The sequence below is a fragment of the Podarcis gaigeae genome (genome assembly GCF_964106915.1).
Source record: "Podarcis gaigeae genome assembly, chromosome: 3".
NCBI classification, from domain to species: Eukaryota; Metazoa; Chordata; class Lepidosauria; order Squamata; family Lacertidae; genus Podarcis; species Podarcis gaigeae.
Window position 1 is genome coordinate 52,405,380 of NC_139680.1, and position 23,243 is coordinate 52,428,622.

General features: G+C 41.0%; 1 protein-coding gene across 1 annotated transcript in view; it reads left to right on the forward strand.

Moving 5' to 3' along the window:
• Nucleotides 1-152: 152 nt before the first annotated feature.
• Nucleotides 153-23,243, forward strand: part of LOC310841178 (uncharacterized protein) — a gene marked incomplete at its 3' end in the record, with an annotated part of 142,666 nt that continues 119,575 nt past the window's right edge. The window contains exons 1-2 of the mRNA XM_083731764.1: nt 153-304; nt 2,209-2,296. The remainder of the gene's footprint in view (nt 305-2,208; nt 2,297-23,243) is intronic.

Here is a 23,243-nt window from a genome sequence, read left to right on the forward strand (position 1 = left end):
GACTTTTAGTTGCAAAAGGGTTCTTCACTTCCAACCCTTTGGCTTTGGGGCACATAAGAAGAAGGTAGTGAGCAACAGATACCTTAGATGAGTTTCATGTTGACTAAAGAACAGCTTAACCCTTGCAAATAATTACCCGCCAATATCAAATAATTACCCGCCAATATTGTTTGAGCAAGTGGCTGCCTTGCTTTGTGGCCAGCCATTTTAGGGCAGGCTCCATTCGACTGTTTGGCCTGGCCAAAATTGTGTCTTTCCGAGCCAGCCAGGGCACCCTGGACTGAATGGCACCTAGGATGCATATGTGGGTATCTATAGGTTAATTTTATTTCATTATTATTATTATTTTGCTATTTATTTCTTCAATGAAAGGCATTGACCCTGACACAATCTAATTCTTAGCATTGGTGTGACACACTTTACACACCTGTGAATAAATGCAGTGGGACTTACATATGAGTAAATGAGTGTTGTATACTAATAAGACTTGAGGGAGGAACTAAAGCTATAGAGCTTGTCTCAAGCTGTTCAAAATATTTTCCCCAAATCTTTTAAATAGTGCAATGAAAAGAGGATAGAGTAGCATGCAAATACCTACAGTGAGTGATAAAGGAGTGTGACATAATACGTTTATTTTTAAATTCTAGGAATGTATATAAAATAATGTATCTAAAAGAAAGATTTATAGAATGTATCTAAAAGAGCCCTCAGGTAGTGAGTTTTAAAAAAATAAATTGTGTGTAATTCTGTAATTCTTACAAATATGGAGAAACAAACAATCTATTGGATATCATAGTAAAAATAAATAGCAGTAAGAGAAGTCTACAGGGAGATTTCCATGGCTTAACTAAGAGGGGGGCAGCTGCCCCCATCCAATAAATAAATAAAAATACAGATAGCTTGGTTCTGTCCCTCTAGCATATATTTTGCCCCCCCCCCCAAAATCCTAGCTACACCCATGATAGCAGCTAAAAAGTAATTAACAATAATGGTGTTCTGTGATTAGAGCAAGGCTGAGTGAGTCTGGCCCCTGAAACAATTTTACCCTGCCTTTTCAGGCACTGGCCAAGTTTTATCTAGAGTGAAAAGTTTTAATACCATGTTTTTGTTTTAACTTTTTAATTTCTAACATTTTGTATGTCCAGCTGTGCCTGGGTACATACACCTTTTATTATTATTATATTATTTATTACTGGGTTGCACCAACTTTATTGTGGCACTTGACCATTTGTATGAATAAAAATAATTAGAACACCTCAGAAGCATTCCAGAAGAAAGTCAGACCAAGGTTGACTTGACCCTGCTAGGGAATGAATGATTGTTGAGGTGCCACTGCAGGCATGGTTCCCAGATCCACAGTATGCCCCATCTCATGTACCAGTCTACTGTGGAAGCAGCAACTTGGCCACACATTCTTGAAGAAACTCCATGTTTACCTCATAACATGTAATTTTGCCCTTAGCCATGCTATAGTGCCTCCTAATCTTTTATTGTTGGCATCTGTCTGTCTTGAATGACAATGGTATTCACTTCTGGCGATGAAGTCAAACTGCAGAAGAGTCTTTTTGTCCTGGCAGGCCAGACTCTTATCCTTCCCCCAACCCCCAGTGGCCAACTTTGACAGGTGGGACAGCCCACCAGTCAATCATCTGACAAAATGATGGTGCCAGATGATTGACACATGTCAAAGTCCCCTGTGCATTGCTTCCCAAATACTTGACAGCCAGCTGGAAGCACCATTTAAATGCTTTGCAAAGCCTTAGGAAATGCTGAGCACAGGGCTGGTAAAAGTGCTTTGTGCAGTGGTTTTCCAGTGCCCACAAGCACCCAGCTGTTGGGCATTTGAGAAGCACTTTGTGCAGCAATTGCCTGGCAGCCAGCTGTTTGCCAGGTGCTTGGGAAGCAATGCGCAAGTCTCTTCAAAATCCCCTTTACGCAAATCCCACCTTTACCTGTCCCATACCTTATGTCAGGTGTAGGGCAGGATGCATGGCCTGCCTGAAATGACTTCGCAGGCCAAATGGTTGGGTTTGGTGGACTGAAGGTTTTCCGTTTCTAATTTAATGCAAGCTCTAAAGTCTTCACACTATTCATCTTTTGAGAGGAGATGGGAATGCAATGCTATTTTTAACTTTTCCAAAAAGATGAGGGAAGAGAACTTAACACATTTCATTTATTTCATAAAATTTATATACCTCTTAATTGTAGGGAAAAAACCCTCAAAGCAGTTTTTGCTTGAAGCCTTTGGGGAAAATAAAGAAGAATTTCTTCATCCTTTGAAGTATATAAAGACAAGGTCAGTTTTTGTTCAAGTAGTTTTTTCCCAACCTTTGAAAATTTAAGCGCTTTCTAAATCTAGCAGATACCTAATGGAATAAAATGGCACAATTTTTTGTTTAAGTGATAGATTAATCTTAACAATTCAGATTAATGGTTAAGATTGATGTTATTAATCTTAACCCTGTGTAATCAGAAGGAAATCCTACTGACTTCAATGGGGCTTTGTGGCGTTTGCCCTCCTAGGTGTGTGACATCATACTGGGTTCATAAGGAAAGGGTTAACTAATTGTAAAATGGCCAACCTATAGGAACCCAAGGGGAGGAGTTAGAGTTGTTAAGAAGTCAGTCTGGAGTTAGAGAAGAGAGAGGGAGGATAAATCTGTGGGTTGGGCTAGTCTGATGTGAGAGAGTGGAGAATCTGTTAAGAGGAGTCAGTCAAACAGTTGAGATAATCAGTCAGAAGGTATTAGGAAGGTATAGGCCGGTAAAGAAACAAAGATTAAGAAACTGACAAGAAAATGATCTGAGAAACCATAAACTTGTTAATGCTTATAAAATAAACTTGTTTATTTGGTTTAATTTTAACAACTGTCTGGACTCAGTGGGTACCCGAGAGTACAGTGGTGCCTCGCAAGACGAAATTAATCCGTTCCGTGAGGCTCTTCGTATAGCGGTTTTTTCGTCTTGCGAAGCAAGCCCATTGACAGATTAGCAGATTAGCGCTACAGCTGTCAAGCGGCTTCCAGCGATCAGCTGTTAAGCGGCTTATCAGCAGAACAGCTGATAAGCGGCTTAGCGGCTTAAGAAAAGGGCGAAAAAAGTGAAAAAAACCCGCGGGGGGATGCAAGATTTTTTTCGTCTTGCGAAGCAACCCCATAGGGGATTTCGTTTTGCGAAGCGCCTCCAAAACGGAAAACCCTTTCGTCTAGCGGGTTTTTCGTCTTGCGAGGCGTTCGTCTTGCGGGGCACCACTGTAATGGGTTGGTGTAAGCGGGGAAGCGAGCACAGTGGTGGCACAGGGATCAATAGACCGTCAAATGTCCGGGGACCCTGTGTGATTGCCACAGGCTTATTCCCAGGTAAGTGGGGTTAGTACTGCAGCCTACGTTCTGATATTGGTCAACATCTGTCTCTGGAAAATCTTTAAGCTGTGAGAGCACAGCAGGGAAAACACAGCACAGAACAAAGAAAAGTTTAGCAAATTGAAGCAAAATAAATGTTGGCTTCTTTCAGGGTACTCCTTTCCATATTGGTATACAAAAGGAACCTTATTTTGAGCTGATTCAACTGTTCCTTCTTAATGCAACATGATTTCTTAGAATAATGAGGTTGGAACAAACCTTGGAATTCATCTAGTCCAACTCTCTGCTGAATGCATGACCTGCAACATAGGATGCTTTGTGCAACTACAGTGTTTCTGACATGCCGCTTCTTAAATTCCTCCAGCAAAGGAGAGCCCTCCGCTTGTGGAGGCAACAACTTTCACTGTCAAACAGCTCATACTGTTAGGCAGGTCCTCCTTATGTTTAGCCTAAATCTGCTACCCTGTGCTTTTTCTACCAACTTATTCTTAGTCTTGCCTTCTGAGCAACATAGACCAAGCCTGCTATGTCTTGTGCGTGACATCCCTTTTGACACTTGAAGACTGCCATTGTGCATCCTTTTGACATTTGTCTTCTTTAGGCTACCCAGCTCTTTCAACCATTCTTCAGAGGACATGGTTTCCAGACCCCTCACTTTCCTAGTCATTATCCTCTGGACATGTTCCAGTTTGTCAATGTCCTTCTTAAAGGATGCTGTGTTCTTGTGATTGCACATAGTATTCAAGCTTCAGCCCAAACAGTGCAGAACATTTGTAATGAATAATAGCTTTTGTGCCTTTATGGTCACTGATCTCACTGAGGTGGTAATTCTATGTCTGGAATGTAGGTGGACCTTACCTGATTGAATGCAGCACATAGAAAACTAGTCTAGCACTCTTCGCGTTGACATGCAGTTTTCTATTTGCAGATATATTTTTCTTCTATTTTGTTTAGTATAGAAAAATATTCAAACATGTGAAATCCCGCATGCAGTCTGAAGTGGTGTAGATCAGATTTAGTACCTGAGTGAGAAGTGGCCCTCCATGACATTATAAGAGAAAAATCTTACTCCTCTGTACCATATTTTTCTGACTGATGCTTTCCTAAATTGATGTGCTTTGGGCAAGAATCCTTTTGGATCTGGGTAATGCTAGTAATCCATTGTTTAGATTTCCACCTGACTGAATGAGGTTGTTTGGACATGATCCAGTTACGGAGGAGTAGATTCATTTTGTTACATTCTGTTATCATTTTGCTATTCCAACATGTGAAGACATCCACATAGCCTCTACCTACTGATATGGGCAGACAGCAGGCAACTTGGAAACACATCCAACTGTACTGATGTGTACAAGGATGTCCGTCTGCAAGTTGAAATGCAGTGGAAAACAGTAACCTCTCTGGGTTTTATGCTGGCATTGTATACATAGACTGTGTCTTTCACCAGGTGTTTATCCATGCTGCAGTCTTTCCCTGACCCTAATTAATCCAATGGGATGCACAGCCATACTCTCTGTTGAACTGTATGACAGAAAGAGAGAGGCTGTAGTCTAGCATATTCATGGGGGGAAACTGTCAGCCCCTGCCAAGGTCCTGTGGGGAAATAAAGTCATCTGACTCTGCTTTCTCTCTTTCAAGCCAATCAATTGGCAGCAGCACCAGTTGGAGTCAAGCCATTCTCATAGAGGCCTCCATGGCAGCTGCTGTATATTGCATAATACAAATATACATATGCATGTTAATAGCATTCTGGTAAATAACATCACGTCTAGTTTGGGCCTTATAGTGTGGGAAATATCTCCCAGTTTATGAAGCTTTGGATGCTGTAAGGAGGGGACAGTTGGGCAACGAGTGCATGATGTAATTCTGGTTGCAAGTTGACTGCGTGGGCTGGAGGTTTGCTAGATGCACAACCTGTTCCTCTTCAAAGCCATATGCCCTTGAAACACACAAAGATGTTTTGCTTTCCTTCTTTCTAAGGAAACTGCACTTCCTGAGTCTGTGTTGAAAACAGAAAAACAACACCTCTGAAAAAGCAGCACTTACAAGTTGACCCCACACCTCTTTGTGAGGACTGGGGCTAAGGAAACAGCACTTCTTATTCCTGAATAAAGCACATTAGCCCAGTCCTGCAGTACAACTAAGTCAATTAAAGCCATCTCCATATTTTCTATTCCTCCCTATCAAATTATGACATTGCATTATTAACTCAAATAGACTTGATGAACTTCCATTACAGCAAAACAAACTTCTTTTTTTTAACACTGTAAAGTGGTTATGCTGAGAATTTTTTAAAAGGTCACTGAACAAGGGTGTTCTGCCATGAACAGCAGCATTTGGTATTTATTCCCTTATTTAGAAAGTTCAATAATGGATGTGGGGCTGAAAACCTCTAGCATTTGGTGACTCGTCCAGAATAGCAAACAGGCAACTTGCTACCTGAGATTTGTTGGAAACCTGTGAGATGACTGCTTTCTTCCATAATGAATCAGATGACACAAGGTGATGGTGAGGAGTGCATGAATCACAGATGATTCATAAAGAGAATTAGGCTGAGCGCAGGAGCAAAAGGGGTCAACACGTGGGCCTCACATGGCAAAATGAAACTTCGGGTGCAGCTTACTGAGACAAGAAGAGTTAGATACTCAGTAGGCAGGCATTGGATTCCAGCTCCATTTTTAGATAAGATAATAAGAACATGGAAGAAGGTGGAGGTGCTTGTTCTTTCTTGTGAACCCTTTTTCTTCCTTGGAAATGTCCCTCGCGAGGCAGTTTCTTTCCACACAGTCCAACTTTCAGTTCAGAAGTTCAGAATGTAAGATCAGGACAGTGGCCCATTTAGTCCAGCACCCTATTCCTACCAGGTGCTTCGGGAAACCTGCAGTAGTCAGGACCTGAACGAAAGGGCACTCTCTCTTTCTGTGGTTTCTAGCAACTGGTATACCCCCCAAGTGTGGAGGCAGAGCACTTCCCCCAACAGCATGTAACTGAATATGCTTTTCTCTGCTAAATAATGACTTGTATTTTGGGAATTCCAGGCCTCTCTAGTCAGCTGATATGCCAGAAATATAACCGCTTTTAATATTGTCATCTTGTTTTAATTGATTATCCTTTTTAATTTTTATTACTAGCTGCAGTTGTGGTTTCTAAAAATAAATAAAAAAATTATCCCATTAAGAATTTCTCCCATCTTCTTCATTAATGTTTGCTCTCTTTGGTTTTATTTATTGAATGATTAAATTACCATTAGCAGATGGCAATTGAAGTATATAAAATGCAAATGCCTCCAGTATCAAGCAAGCATATTTTACTGACAAAACCCAATTTACAAGCATGTGGCAATTGCTCTCTGTTTTGCACACAGAATGGAAAATGATAGGGATGCACAGACCATCTCACTTAGATAAATTAAAAATAATTTATTCATCAGATCAAAGTACTGCCAATAGTGCAGTTCGGAATATGGATTGGGAGATGGAATTTGAACATATGGTTTTCAGTTTACTCTTCATTGAGATGAACTGTCTCTTTCTTTTTTCCCCCACTGTCAGTTTAACAGGAGGCCACCAGGGCATTTGGGGTGCTAAACAGTAGGTTAGTTTGGATTTGGTGGTTACACACACCCAAGAAAAGTATTGGTTTTTAAGACTCAGAGCTTGCATTAAAAACTTGGCACTAAAGCATTGATCTAATGCAGAACAGACCTTTGTGTGCAGAATGAAAAATACCAGAGTGAAATATACCAGAATGAAAGATGCAAAAGCAGCAAGACGGATTAGTTTTTATTGGACCTTATGTATATTAATAAAAGTGTATGTAATATCCCCGGTCATTTTCATTGTTTTCAGAAAAATCATTGCACTTTCATTTACTTTGCAGCTAGTGCTTAGTACTAGTTCCACCCCAGGAGTCATACAACATATGCAGTACAATCCAGTGGAACAATTCTATATTCACTGGGCACTATTCCCCCAAGAAATACCACATAGGATTGTAGCCACATTACTGCAAACATATCATTAGGGAGTATACATGCTATACTTTCTTGTATAGCACTTTCTTGTAGAAGCATAACCTTCTGCCATTGACGTTGGGGAGAGAGGAGGGTAACCGTCCTGTAATTATTTTATTTGTCACCAAGTCAGCTGTTTGTGGGAAAAACAAGGTGGCACCAAAAGCTGTCCTGGCCTCCTTGCCTGGATGTAATCACCAGCTCTAATCTCCCTTGCTTCAGCGGAGGGTCTGTGTAATGGAAAATACATGGGAAAGTATTGTACTGTATCACAAGGAGAGGGTGGCATCTAACAGTTATTTCTCTCGTGTTTTATGTTAGCCTTGTATAAGTAACCTGAAATTGCTTAGCTAATAATAAAATACTTCTAGGCTGCGTCTTACATAAAGAATTAACTGTGTGTAGAAATGGATGATGTCATGCGAAAAGGTAGGACCACACCATGCGAATAAGGGTGGTAGGCTTCCCTTACAGGCCATCAAGATAAGCCTAGGAAAGTGCATGAAGTTAGCACAGGAGTAGGGAGATTCCAACAGCAACTTTGACTGGAGGGGTAGGAGGATGTGCTGCTGTTTAGGAAGGAATTTGCCAGCAAGTCAATGGGCCATAAGATGCCTGCTTCTCTAATGCTGGTGCTTCTGTTCTCATCTAGCAAAATAAGCATTATTAAAAATCAAACCTGAAGCCAAATAAAACCCCTTCCCCATTGATAAGGAAAAAACCCCTCCTTTTCATCCAGATAGCAAGACAGCCAGAACCTCCACTGATTCTGGTTGTGATGTTAAAAACTAACTTTAAGAACTAGTGCTTGGGCTTGCTTTTCCCTTCTTCCTCCCTTTCTTTTTTTCCTTGTGTGTCATGTGCTTGTAGCTTGTGAATCTGTGGGCAGAAAGAAACTGCCTTAGAACTGCCAGCCATTTTTGTAAGCCATTCTGACAGCCTTTTTGGCTAAAGGGAAGGGTATAGATGCTGTAAATAAATAAGAGTTTCCACATATAAAGCTGCTTTCCCCATTGATGTGAATGGGAATTACGGTCGTGATCATCTGTCCACTAGCATACAAGTAAGCTCCATTGTAGAACTTGCTTCAGATTAAACATGGGCAGGACTGAGATGTAAGTAAATTAGAAAAGACACATTCCAGTGAATGTAAGCCTGTATAGGGTTTTTTATTTTATTTTAGGATCAATGTGGACTGGATACTTGGGTTTTTTTTCCATGTAGTCCACACACCAGTTAGATTTATTGCATTTTTTTGGCCTTAGAAATCTTCCTGAGAAAGTAGTTTCATTCAGAAAATAAAAGCTCATAGGATATTGATTATGCATTAACCCAGAGTGTGCCCATTTTAAAACAGATGTAGGCAGTTCCAGAAATGTGTTTGTGTATCCACACCTGCCCAATGACATTGGGGGTGGGCGTTTACCAAGAGCACAATCATCACTTCCTTCATCATTAACTTTTAGTATGTGCAGAGAGACAAAGGTATGGATGAACTAATAAATGGGAGGATTTTAAAACTTATATCAAGTAACCACAACCACCCTTGTGGACAGTAGGATCTAAAAGCAATCTAGATTTAAAGAGCATTTTGAGGACAAGCATGAATGATTCCAGGAAGAGAAGGGGGGGGGGGGAATTGTGCTGCAAACAAGTTAGGGCAGTGGTAGTGAACCTATGGCAGGCATGCCAGAGAGGGCACTCAGAGCCCTCTCTGTGGGCACGCGCACCATCGCTCCAGCAGAGCCATAGCTTCCATGCTGGGGGTGGAAGGAGGAGGAGAGGAGGGCTTGCGTGTGCCGTCCAAAGCCTGCAGCACTAGGGCCTGGCAAGCAAGTGAGGAGCTGAGCAGGTGTTGACTTTTGATGTGCCAGGGCCTTCTGCTCATCTGTTTTTCCTACTCAGGAGTAAGCCGCCTTGAGTTCAGCAGGGCTTAACTCCCAGGTCAGTAAGCATATGAAGATGGCAACCTAAGAAGGGGCTGCTGGGTTTATATGTTCGCTGGGCTTTCCCACAGAAGCCAACAGAGAAATTCATTCTGTGGAGACTGCAATCAAATAGCAGCCGAAGAAAGAGCAAATAATAATAATAATAATAATAATAATAATAATAATAATAATAAATATTTATACCCCACCCATCTGGCTGGGTTTATCTATTTATATTTATTTGTATGTGCACACACAGGCAATCATTATTATCTCATATTAAAAATTGGGAGAGGGTGGCTCTTAGTACAGCCCTCCAGTATACACTAGTGGCCAAAATTGTGGAACCTTCTGGAAAAAATGTATTTCCGGGGTTTGACACCACTTTGTTTTGGAGTAATACCAGTGCTTTTTTTCCTGTGGAGACGCAGGGGGACAAATACCCCTAAAAATTTTGTGAATTTAACGGGAGAAGAAATTCACTGTTATTTATTTTCCCCGATTTGAACTGTATTTATTTTCCCCCGGTGGTGATTTTCTTGAGTCAAAATGAGAGTACCCCTAAACATTTTTTTTAGAAAAAAAGCACTGAGTTATACCATAAAATTATATATCAATGGAAAGATAATCTAATGAGGAATGTAATGCAATAACTTTTATGAAGGATTATTTATTACAACAGCAGTCATAAAGAAGAAATGTGAAACACACAGAAAAAAATGAGATACACAGGTTAAATTACCGTGTTGGCATTTTGCGATATATAAGTGGGTTTTGGGTTGTAGTTTGAGCACTTGGTCTCTAAAAGGTTTTCCTTCACTGAGTTAGGGTGTCTGCAGTGATACACAGAAAGTCCTTGTTGCACATTGGAACACAACATGGAGGTTTTTCCTTTTGTAGCATGTGTTAAGACCACCCTGACACTTTGATAAACCTATGCTAGGTTTGTACTGTAATCTCCAATTGGGAAAGTGAACTTTTCACTTTACTCCTTGAGGGGGAGCTCTTGTTCGTGCAAAGAATCTCACTTAAGTTAACTAAGGGAGAAAAACCCAACAATCCATTAACAGAAGAGCTTTCCAATAAATGGTTTTGTTGAAACTAACCTGCACTGCTCTGCAACCCTTTACTTATGCCATTGGAACTTCTGTATCATTTTCATACAGAGCTGTAAATATTTGCTATGTTCTTGACATTTCACGTTCTCTGACTTTTTCTGAATTAAAAGAAGTACACACAAGTGGATAATTTGCTCAAATAAAGCCTGCATTATGGTTTAATAGAGTCTCTACTTCATTTAAAGATTAATATTATTTTTGGATCATTTTAGTTTATGCTTTTCAGCCACAAATTGTGAGCTGAATAAAAATATTTCCAATGTTCAGACTAATTTATTTAAAACAATGGCATAAATCAGAAGTAGCAACACCTGCGAATAATAAAAAAAATATCAAGAATAATATAAATTAGTTGAAAAGAAATGAAAAGGGGGAAAATGCAACCCTCACCTAATACGGCTAATTATAAACATCCTCATCAGACCAGGTAGTTGCCCTGTAAATATAACAGTATATCGAGACTGATTTTGAAGTGAAGATGTGAGATAGGTCTAGGCTCCACCCCATTTACATGGGTAGAGCTCCTCTTTGCATCACCCAATCATGGCCACTCATTGCCTGAAAGAGCACTATGCATATATATGTGAGTTGAACGCCATGAAAGGGCAACCACACATTACGTTCAAAGGGTATGTACACAATAGTTGAGTTGCACAAATCAAATGCCTTTCATACAAACACTTGTCTGTGTGTAGAGACAACTGGTACCTGAGTTCAGTGTAATGTGTGACCCAGACTAGTTGGTATGAGTACGGTAGGTATTACAACAGTGGTTTTAAAGCGTGTAGCACTCCACACTGGTGGGCAGGAAAGGATGGTGAGTGTGGTGGGAAGATTCAAGAACAATCAAAGAAACATATAAATATTTCAGTGTAGTATAGTACAGGCAACCCCCGATTTGCTTGGGGGTTGTGTTCCGGTCTTTCTGTGTTGGAAGAGCACACATAAGCTCTCCACACCTCCGTTACATCCCGTTACACCCCTGTCATGCCCTCTTCTGGGTCCAAAAATGGCCCAGGCATGGTCGAGTGTTCTTTGAATATACAGTCATAGCTCGTGTTGAGTTTGCTTCATGATACATTTTTTCAGGTTGCGTCCCGCAGCGACCCAGTAGTACTGGAAAGGGTTACTTCCAGGTTTCGCTGCTTGCACATGCGCAGATGTGCAAAATGATGTCACACGCACGGGCAGACGCGACAAATCGCGACCAGTGCAGACGCGGGTTGCGTTCTGCTTATGTTGCGAACGGGACTCCAGAACGGATCCCGTTCGCAACCAGAGGTACCACTGTATGCAAAACAGGAGAGCCTGTATAGTGTAGTTTCTTCTTCTTCTTCTTCTTCTTCTTCTTCTTCTTCTTCTTCTTCTTCTTCTTCTTCTTCATCTTTTGATATACAACCAGAAACACTACCCATGCCTCTCTTCAAGAGTGTTAGCTATTCTTCTACAGTTCTCCATGGCATGTCATTGTGAACAGGGATTTTAAACTCTGAGAAATATGCAAGATCAGAAGAAAGAAAGACTTTCTTTGTGTTGATGAGGTGATTTGTTTATCTCAAGCTGGACCTAACATAAATGAGATTACCCACCAAAGCAAGCTCACACCTCTCACTGAGTTTGTATATATAGAGGTTTGTTTATAATTATATTTTAGGAATGATTCATGTTCTTATGTAGCTGTATTGTTTTATCATTTCTAGATGGCCCATGGTCATATTATAAAGTAGTTGGGTTCTGTGTTATAAATGAAGCATGGCTAGGAGTTGTTTCTGTTTTCCAATATATTTCTTATCCGTAAAAAATCGGTGTGGTGCAAGCAAATTTTTATTCTGAAAATGTGGCCCAGAGAGAAAAGTTGGAGAACCACTACATTAGAGAATGGTGCTATTGGCAGGCAGGGTTTGCCCTGTGACCCTTCCACATCTTCTTTCAACATGTGGAAGGGTTTGTGTGAATGACCTTTCCAGGGAGAAAGGGAACAGAGATTTTCTACACTCTGATCTTTAGGATGCTATCACCAACTTCTCCTGTCTTTGAATCAGCTGATGTATTGTGCTTTCTGATGGGGCCGCTCTCTGACCTACATGCTGTTGAGAATGAATAGTCTGCTTGACCTGAGGTGCAGGTCATATACCCATCTCACTGCTCTTCAGGATTTTTTAACTGATTGGGTAGTATATCGCTTGATAATCATGTTACATTTTCTAATATATTTTGAGTTAGAGTTGAAAGAGAATATCTATATAATTTATTACCACATTTAGAAGTAAATGAAATCCATTAGAATCACTGGTACCATAGATAGGTCAAGATGATGATGAAGTTGTTTGCCTGATTTTCTAGAATATTTTAGCTGAATTACACTTTAATTGCCTAATGCAGCAAAAAATCTAGATAGGTCATGCCCACTAATGGGTAAATTGAAGAGTCTGAACCTTGTAAATAGGTCACACTTTGCTAAAAGTGCAATAATTCTAATTGATAAAATAATGTTTTGCAGAGTGCTTTTCAGTCTCAGAAAAGATCTGGAGGGTACCACAAAGGACATTTGTCCTTCCCTGGTGACTTACAAAATTGACCTCAAATTTTTTTCTTTTTTAAAAAAGTCTTTAATTTACTTCCAGAAGCTGGAACTGCTAAGTTACTGAAAACGGTTAAATGCTTTACTTATTATTTACTCACTGAAACACACCATCATTCAGCATAATATATTAGCTCCTGTTTCAGAAACTAATATTGGAATGACAATCAAAGAAAAATGTGTTATGTGCAACCCAAATCTCCAAGTGTCAAGAGACTCCAGAGGTGCCAGTGCATATCCAGGACATATTTTTCTTGGAATTAAAGACAGCAGAGACTATGATATCTTTAGGACATATGGTTCGTGTGCTTGTTTGTTTGTTTGTTTGTTTAATAAAGTGTATATGCTGCTTAATTGTAAAAAAAAGCTCATTAAAGTGGTTTACAAAAAAGACAAAACAATATAAGTGAGGAAAAGTCACAAACATACTTTAAAACAAACAATAGTTAAAACACTAAAACAAATAAAATGACCTCAGTCTACACATATATACAACCTGAGCGCAGGATGGTGGTGCTCACAGAATAAACACTCTCATTGCTTCCCCTTTAGGATTCCAGGAGAGCCCCAAAGTCCATCCAGCTTTGCAGCTCTTTCACACAACAACTCTATTATTCTCTGTATCAGCCAGGTGTGGGGAGTGAGGAAAAGACCCATCCATTTTTTGTATCACATAGAGCAACTTATTTGGATATGCTAAATTGTGGTATTTAACAAGCCAGTCAACCCTATTACTTTGACAAAGGAACTGGTTTGGCAAGCTTCCTCTTAGACATTCTACCCTCAGGTTGTAGGTTTGGAAAGCGGACCCAGGGTTCTATCCCGATTGATACCCCAAACTCTCAACATTTATATCCCCACCCTGGTCCCTGCAAATTCCTGCAAAAGCCAGTGTGGTGTAGTGGTTGAGAGCGGTAGTCTTGTAATCTGGGGAACCGGATTCGCGTCTCCACCCTCCACATGCAGCTGCTGGGTGACCTTGGGCCAGTCACACTTCTCTGAAGTCTCTCAGCCCCACTCACCTCACAGAGTGTTTGTTGTGGGGGAGGAAGGGAAAGGAGAATGTTAGCTGCTTTGAGACTCCTTCGGGTAGTGATAAAGCAGGATATCAAACTCTTCTTTAACTGCTGATGTCTCTGTTCCAGTGTCATAAAATGAAACAGTGTCATAAAATGTGTTGAAAACAGTACATTTACCACCACGGAAGAGAAAGAGCCACCTGATCTGAATTTGTGTGTATGTGTGTGTAATGGGGGTGCTCCACTAATTTCTGTCCCAAGGTGAAAGCATATTGGGAACAAAAGTGCATGCCCTTCCCATCCATTGCCAGTAATGGCTCTTTCCCCAAGTTATTCTAGGTAGTTTTTAGCTAAGCTGGTGTTGGTGGAGAACGATGGGTCCTGGCAGAGGGTTACCCAAATTGCTGCCAGTGGAAATGTGCTGAAGAACCATTTTCCACCTGAGGATTAGAAGGATGGCAGAAGAACTGGTCTGGTACATACTTCCTATGGAGTATATTTTCAGGGATCTGCCAGCTTCCATATTCTACGTCTATGCTGATAACACCAAAACTGAACAAAAACAAGTTTTGTTTTGGCAAGCCTATCTAGACATGCTAACAAGTTGTAATATATCTGTTTTTACATTATGCTGATTTTATTTGTATATTGATAATTGCTTTAGATTGCTCTATAGTCACTGCTTAGGGATTCTTTGATTAAGCAGTTTATTAAAGCTCTGTTGAGTTGCCTACAAGTTATCTGTAGCATCAAACTTGCCAGACCTCTTTGACCAGAGAAAACAATGGGGCTAATCCTACCCATGACTCTATGGTGCCACCTTCAACTGATTCCACCCTGGACAATCATTCTCCAGAGTTAAAACAAATTTTCTAGTGCTGAGGCATTTGCTGCTGTGGCAGCAGCTTAATATATGGCATTCGGCAGAAGACACATTCTTCCATTTCTCTGAAATCCCCTTTAGACCTCCTCTATATAGTGAAACTTCCTCATAGGCATCCTGAAAATTTAATTAGAATGCCGGCTGCATCCCTTTGTACCCCTCCGCTTTAATATCTCTAAATGACATCTTTTATTAGCTCGGTTAGTGAAACATGACCATGCCCTCCCTGCAATAGGCTGCCCATTCTTAATCAAGACATGCTTCTTTCTTTAGTGTTCCCAACTGATATCTAAAAATAGTGCCCAAGCCTTTCTGTGAAATTGAAGTTAAACTAACTGGTCTATAATCTTCTGGAGCTCCCTCTGGACATCCCTTAATTATGACATTAAACTGGCCAATTTCCAACCTACAGGGTTCCTTCTCAAAATCACATTAACAGAGTGTTAATGGATCTCTCCTAAATTGCCTTTAGCAGTTAGTTTCTCTCTTCCACCCACAGAATCCTTGGACTTGTTTGTCTTTACAATTTTATTAAAACACATACAGGCACCTCTGTTACACTTCTTCCCAGTGGAAAAATGTTACATAATTACCTGTGTCCAAAAAAAACCCAAAACAAAGGGAAGTCATGGTGACTAAGGAGCCCATCCAGTCCTTTCGCCTTAGGGCTCAAATAGCTCCCAGATGTTAAAAGGTTGGCCAGAACTGAGGAACTTGCATAAATATTCCACACAATTGTGCCTTATTCAGTGTACTATTTTTTATTCTGTAGTAATGAGATACCCATCATTAGGCATCGTGCTATATATTAACGCGGTGCCCATTGGTCTTTGTCAGTGGAGACTATCATCCAACTCTGTTGGATGGGTCAGACTATGCCATTACGTATACTTTACGTCACACTGCAGTATCCTTTTTTTTGACCATGTGTATGTTTCTGTTCAAATAAATATAGAATATAGAGAAGACACAAAAATATGAAGAAATAGTGATAATATAGAAAAAATGAATATTATCCCCTTCTAGTTGAATGAATGGCAGTGCTTCACATATATGAAATAAGTAAATGGGTACAGTCACTAAGTGGGCCAAAACCTTCCCCTCCTCTGGTGACCATGAATGGCAGAGGGTTGTTGCTCCTCCTCACACTGACTGGGCTCATCTCGCTTTATTGGCCGAGGGAGCAGGCGTACAGCTTCCAGGTTATGTGGCCAGCATGACTAACCAGAGCAGTGCACAGAAACGCCGTTTACCTTCCCACCAGAGTGGTACCTATTTATCTACTTACACTCTGACGTGCTTTCGAACTGCTAGGTTGGCAGGAGCAGGGACCGAGCAACGGGAGCTCACCCCGTCGCAGGGATTCGAACCGCCGACCTTCTGATCGGCAAGCCCTAGGCTCAGTGGTTTAGACCACAGCGCCACCCGTGTCCCACAGTTGCCTAACTAGCATGCTTCAATAGGTTACAAGAAGCCTATACAGTCGTACCTTGGCTCCCAAACGTTCCGGCTCCCGAATGATTGAATACCAGAAGTGAGTATTCCGGTTTTCAAACTATTTTTGGAAGCCTAATGTTCGGTGTGTCTTCCGCTATTGTTTCTGGCATGCCTGCACAATCGGAAACCAATTAGAAGCCGCGCCTTGGTTTCCGAACATTTTGGAAGTCGAATGGTCTTCTGAAACAGATTCCGTTCGACTTCTGAGGTACAACTGTACTAGTTCGTTAACCAGTGTTACCAGGCTTGCTTGGGACACAGGTCTCTCTATACATGTATTTCTGTAACTGCTTCTACATATTTGGGGAATAATCTTTTTGGAACATGATTTACTGGAGGGAATTTAGCTCAGATATGCTAAGGGAACAATTTCCCACTGTGACCATGGCACTTTTCTGCTTTCATTCTGTCTGAGACCCATTTAAACAACGTGATACAGTGAAATTCTGGACTGTACCACTTCAGTTTACATGTGTGTGTGTTTTCATATCTTTATATGTTCCCTCCAGTAAAAAGTTACCTGATATAGGAAGTGAGCAGATCAGGGAGGAGGATTTCTTTTTGATGTCCTACTTTATTACCTTCAGGTAGATCTGCATGTGTGTGTATATCTATATCTCTCTATCTCTATATCTGATGGGAGCATTTATGACCCTGCCCACTGGCAATCTGCAGTGGCACAGCCAACAACTTTATTTGCACAACTCCTAGTCTACAGATAAGTATCTAGAATACTTGATTAGACAGAGTATTTCTAGTGTTGACAGCAATAAATCTCAAGAACTCACCTGTCGAGTTCTCCCATGGTTACTTATTCTTACAAATGCCCTTGTCCCCAGACATGATGATCTTGGGACATTACAACCACAGTAAATGCAACTATTTAAAACTCCATATTGCCTTCCCCGTGCATTTATCTCACTTATATAAATTTAATTGTGTGACAATAATGGCAGTAATGAGATGCATTAAAAGCAATGCAACTTCTTCCTAAAAACATAGAAGTCTGTTTGGGTATTTTGTTTGTTTGATTCACAAGTAGATAATAAATTGACATGCCTGATCTTATTTGGGGTAATTTGTTTACAGCATAATGGATTTTGACAAGGCCAGTTTTCTGCAGCTTTGCTTCAAAAATGACTCAAATTTTCCCCATGTTCAGAACCAAAGGCCTTTCCTTTTAGAATTTTATCAACTTTTTGTTATTAAATGGGGTTAACTGATACAAAGCGGTAATTCAGGCTTTCTAGGCGGAGTAACCTCAAGCTTCCCAGAAAGAGTACGATGCTTTATTTATTTATTTATTTATTTCAAAAATGTGTAAGCTGCTCGTCATCCTAAAATGAATTTCAGAAATTAAAAATCTACCAAACATATCCAGAGTTTTAATAGGAGTAACTACTTCCTCAAAACTGTCTTGCTTTAACATTATTAGGTAAATATAAGTTGTCATTTAAAGTTACAGTAGCCAATTTTCAAAGCTATTCTCATTTGAAGATGTTGTTGTTTAGTCATTTAGTCATGTCTGACTCTTCGTGACCCCATGGACCAGAGCACGCCAGGCACTCCTGTCTTCCACTGCCTCCCGCAGTTTGGTCAAACTCATGCTGGTAGCTTCGAGAACACTATCCAACCATCTCGTCCTCTGTCGTCCCCTTCTCCTTGTGCCCTCCATCTTTCCCAACATCAGGGTCTTTTCCAGGGACCCTGGACCCAACATCAGGGACTTTTCTTTTCTCATGAGGTGGCCAAGTATTGGAGCCTCAGCTTCACAATCTGTCCTTCCAGTGAGCACTCAGGGCTGATTTCCTTAAGAATGGATAGGTTTGTTCTTCTTGCAGTCCATGGGACTCTCAAGAGTCTCCTCCAGCACCATAATTCAAAAGCATCAATTCTTCGGCAATCAGCCTTCTTTATGGTCCAGCTCTCACTTCCATACATCACTACTAGGAAAACCATAGCTTTTACTATACGGACCTTTGTTGGCAAGGTGATTCTCTACTTTTTAAGATGCTGCCTAGGTAAACTACAACCCCTTCATGGATCACTGCCTTGCCGTGGCGAAGGGGCTTGAATAACTCAGAGAAGCTATGAACTATGCTGAGCAGGGCACCCAAGATGAACAGGTCATAGTGGAGAGTTTTGACCAAACGTGATCCACCTGGAGGAGGAACCGGCAAGCCACTCCAGTATCCCTGCCAAGAAAACTCCATGGACAAAGACAACAGGCATTTGAAGATACGGTACCATATTAAAGTAACTAGTGTTAGGCGGCTGCAGGCAACTCCCACAGCTGGTTGCAGGCATGTACAAAGGCATGGAAAAGTTTCTTACTGGCTGCTTTTTATTCAATATTTACAGCCTCTTGGGTAATGGAATTGTCACAAGTAAATCTACCCCCCCTTCTCTCTCACTTCCTCATTCATCATCAGCATCACCTCCTCTATGGGTGCCACTAACTGCCCTCTGCTTCAAACTCTTTGCTCTCCTACTTTTAAGGCTCGTTGGGTTCTGGGAGATGGTGGGTCTGGAATGCTTTCTAATGATAACGTGTCAGCCAGCTACTGCTCCAGCTCTGCCTGCTCCTCCTCTCCCATGATTTCCCAACTTCCCCACTCATCTTTCTCTGAGCTGTGACCTCCCTCAAACACCTGTTGTAATTCTGAAATGTCTTCCTCTTCTCTGGAAGGGTCAGGCTGGGGAGGCGGTCTCCACTATTCCTCCTCTGCCCAGTCCCTGACAACTAGATAAACTAGATAAACTTATTGTGGACTTCACAATCTTGAAAAAAATGTTAATATCTTTAAAATACAGTAACTGTATCTGACTAGCTTTGTACCACATACCTGTACCCCATAGCTTCCAGCTTTTTGGCAAATTAAGAGTCCAGATGGAATAAGGAAAATGGGATGGTGGCAGTGGCCCCGGGGCAGGAGCACCATCAGAGTGGAAGTTGGGTTTTCGTGCCACAAGAGGGCCTTTTCTGTGACGGCTCCCCGCTTGTGGAATGCTCTTTCGAGGAAGGCTTGCCTAGCGCCTTCATTACATATCTTCAGGTGGCAGGTGAAAACGTTTCTCTTCAACTGGGCCTTCGGCTGATTAACATTCAATGGCCTTTTAAATATGTTTGGGGGGTTATTGATTTGTTTTTGTTTTATCTTATTATGTATTTTGTGTTTTCATATTTTTATGTTGTGAATTGCCCTATGATCTTTGGATAGAGGGCAGTAAACAATTTTTACAATAATACCACCATCACCACCACTACTACTATAAAGTATGGGGGAAGAACCCTTCACACACACAATTCATTGATATCTGTAGGTGTGTTGACAACAATGTGATAGAGGGATGCTGCCAAGGATTGTGCCTTCACTCTTTCCCCGTTGATAGCAATAATCTCTGAATAGCATTGCTCCCACCTCTACTCATCCCTTCCTCTTCCTCTCCCCCCCCCTCTGTGTAGGCAAGCAGGCAGGCAGGCATGTAGGCATTAATTACTGGTTTCCTAAAACCCGCCATTAAACAAAGAAAGAAAAATGAGAAGAAACAAGTGGGAGGAGAAACTGGCATTGAGACAACAGAGAATATTGAAAGTGCAGATCATGGGCTACTCATCACTACTTCCCGGGCCTTGATCAAGAGGAATCAATAAAACAAGATGAAACTATATAGAAGAAGCTTTCAAATAACATTGGAAAGAACCTTTGCTGAATGGAAGTGGTTGGACATTATCAAAGGATATTTGTCGAAGAAAAGGGCATTGCTTTATCATACAATGGTATATTAGGTGCTGTGTGGAATTTCTGTTTTAATTCTCTGTCCACCTCATTTCAAAAGTGCAAGGCTTGTGTGTCGAGGAAAAGGGACCTTGTGACATATTATGTGGCCATGCTACCAAAGTCACATAACTTCTTTTACTCCTGTCATGTAAATCATGAAATCTGCAATGGGAATCTTCACATGTTTGTGGAGGATTCCCATGCCGTTTAGAAACAAAGGCTATCAGGCTTCTCAATGTTGCAGAGAACCCTCACTCCTAGAGGAGTCTTCCTGCTGTAGAGTATTGTAAACATGACTGTGTTAGGATATAGTTCTGCTCCACCTTAAAAGGATCAGGCATGACTGTTGTGTGTCACATGCCTGTTTACTTCCAGCACAGTCTGCTGGGAACTTTCGTTTGTATATTGCTTTTGCTTTTTCCTGTTTTGCTTGGACACGAAGGAAAGCAGACATATTTTTCCATGTCCTGCTGTTCAATAAATGCTGTAAATATGCTTACACATGTCTCTGTCCGCTACTTCTGCTGCAAAGAGTTTTATCTCTGCTGGCTTGCGTGCTTAAGCTTCTGAAGGTTTCTGAGGCTTGAGTCACAGTTTTGATGCTGTTCCGAGAACCAGAGTTTCGCTCGGCTGCTGGCCGGTGGCTAGAGCCAGCTGGGGGTCTGCCAGACGCCCCTGTCTCCCGGTAGCATCCCAACAGACTGCAGTAGTGGGGGCAGGAGAAGCCAGACCCTGGGAGTGGGAGGAAACTCTTTTCAACATGCTTTCCCTCTATATGTGACTAATGCATTAAGAAGGCTCAAGCCTCAGCTACAGAAACGAGCTCTACTGTGGAAGCATCTTACCCCTACCTGTTCCAAGTCCAGGTCTGTAGCCACTGTACCGCAACTGTCAGTCAACTAGCGATCTCTCAGATAAATCTGTGGTCAGTACATAACTGAAATATAAGAAATTGCCTTATACTGATGCCGATGATCTTATTGTTGTCTCACTCTTACACTTTTTCAGCTCTCTTCTTAATGGCATTCAACTTGAGTTTCTAGGGATTACATCTGGGTGAAACACATGATATGCATGTCTCTTAACATTTCAAAACACTCCAGCAGGGTGTTCATAGGAGAAATACAAATGCTGCAGTGTTATATAGCAGCTACAAATTTGACTGAAAACGAAACCAGTGGTTCTCTTTCTTCTCCACGCACCAATAAGCTGAATGGATATGATTTTCACCCAACATTTGAATCTGATTGAAATAGATGAAATGAATTATTCACAGATTGCACTTAACAGATAAATGCCAAAAGGTCGAAAGTCTCTTAGAGTATTTCAGCACAATTCCCTTTAAAGGATGGTTGTTCCTCCCCTGAAGGCCACGCTTTGAGTTTTAAACAGGAAGTATCAGCAAAGCGTCGGCGTTTCTATTATCACTTGGGATTTTGAAGAATTCTGGTGGAATTAGCATCCCAGCTGTTATTGAGTTTTCTTCCAGCACATTAATCCTGATGGTAGCTTTCAAATCCGAAACTCTGAATGAGTCCTATTGATTTCAATGGCATTATTCCAGAGTAAGCAGTCTGAGGACTGTGATTATGACTCTTGGCTCCATAGAACATCTGGAAGATAGAATCTTTTGACTCATTTGTATGCAGTCATAAAAGCATTTATAAGAAGCTCTCTCATAAATGTGCTGTTATGGTCTAAAGAAAGTTTGTGAAGATTCATCAGGGGGCTTGCTTACAGATAAATCTGTCCACAAGAGGGCGCACATAGAAAAAATATTCTGTGAAGGCAGTGCATAGTGATAGTGTCCTCACTTCGCCCCAAATCACTGTTAGAAAACAGTGTGATATGTAGGTTACTGGATCCTACCTTCTCAGAGCACAGGGCTAGGTTAACTTTGCTCCAAGATTCATTAGATCTTAATAAAAACACTGGTTCAACCATGTATGCAGCTGACAATTTTATTGACATGGATGCATCCTTCTCCCTGGCACATGAAGGCCACTGAATAGTCTGGGAGCTTTCCAAAAATATCATTTTTTTCATTGCACTGTACCCCCCTCCCCTTGACACAGCATTTTTCAATTGGCCTCTTTTCATGAATATGATTCTAGCTTGAACTCCTTTTTATCTAGGGGTGGTAAGCTCACTGTCATTTAACTGGCTACAAAGCTGCATTATCCACATTTTAAATACATATAAAAAGGTGGTGAAAAAAACTTTCTTTCATTTCTTAAGCTTCACTATTGTCTACATTCTAACTAACTGAGCTGCTTTTTTTTTTAGTCTGTCATGTTAGTTTTAAACAACTGTATGTCTCTTCTGGTATTAGGAATCTATTACTGCCATTTTGGACCTCTCAATCAATGATAACCAAATTACTTGAAGGGCATTAATGTTCTATGATGTGTTTGTTACCCCAGTTTTAAAGTTTGTTTTTAATTAATTATCTCCACATTTTTGCAGTTTTGACTTTTATTCATTAGAGACAGCCTAGGGGTCATTATTATATGGTCATTTTCTTCCCACAAATCTCTTCGTCTCTCAAACACACATTCACGCAAACCATGTCTTTTGCAATCTAGCTAAATTGAATTTAACTTGCCTTTAAACTTGAAGCCCTGGCCTCAACACAGTGTCCATGACCCAGAGAAAACCCAGATAGACCCAACCTTTTTCAATTAATGGTTCTTTCCTGTGCAAAGGTACAAGTCATTGTGGTGTAGTGGCGAAAATATCAGGCTGAGGTTGAGGAGAGCCACTCAGCCTTGAAGCACACTGGGCAACTTTGGGTCAGTCACTACAGTGGCACCTCAGTTTTCAAACGTAATCCATTCCGGAAGTCTGTTTGACTTCTGAAATGTCTGAGTGAAGGGCTGTTGGGAATGTGAATGGTGAAAATGGAAAAACGTGCAGCAGAAGACGTTCGACTTCCGAGGCGCGTTCGAAAACAGAAGCATTCACTTTCGGGTTTTGGGCGTTCAGCTTCTGAATCATTCAGCAGCCAAGACATTCGAAAATGGAGGTTTGACTGTATCTGGCTTGTAGTACAGAACTGATG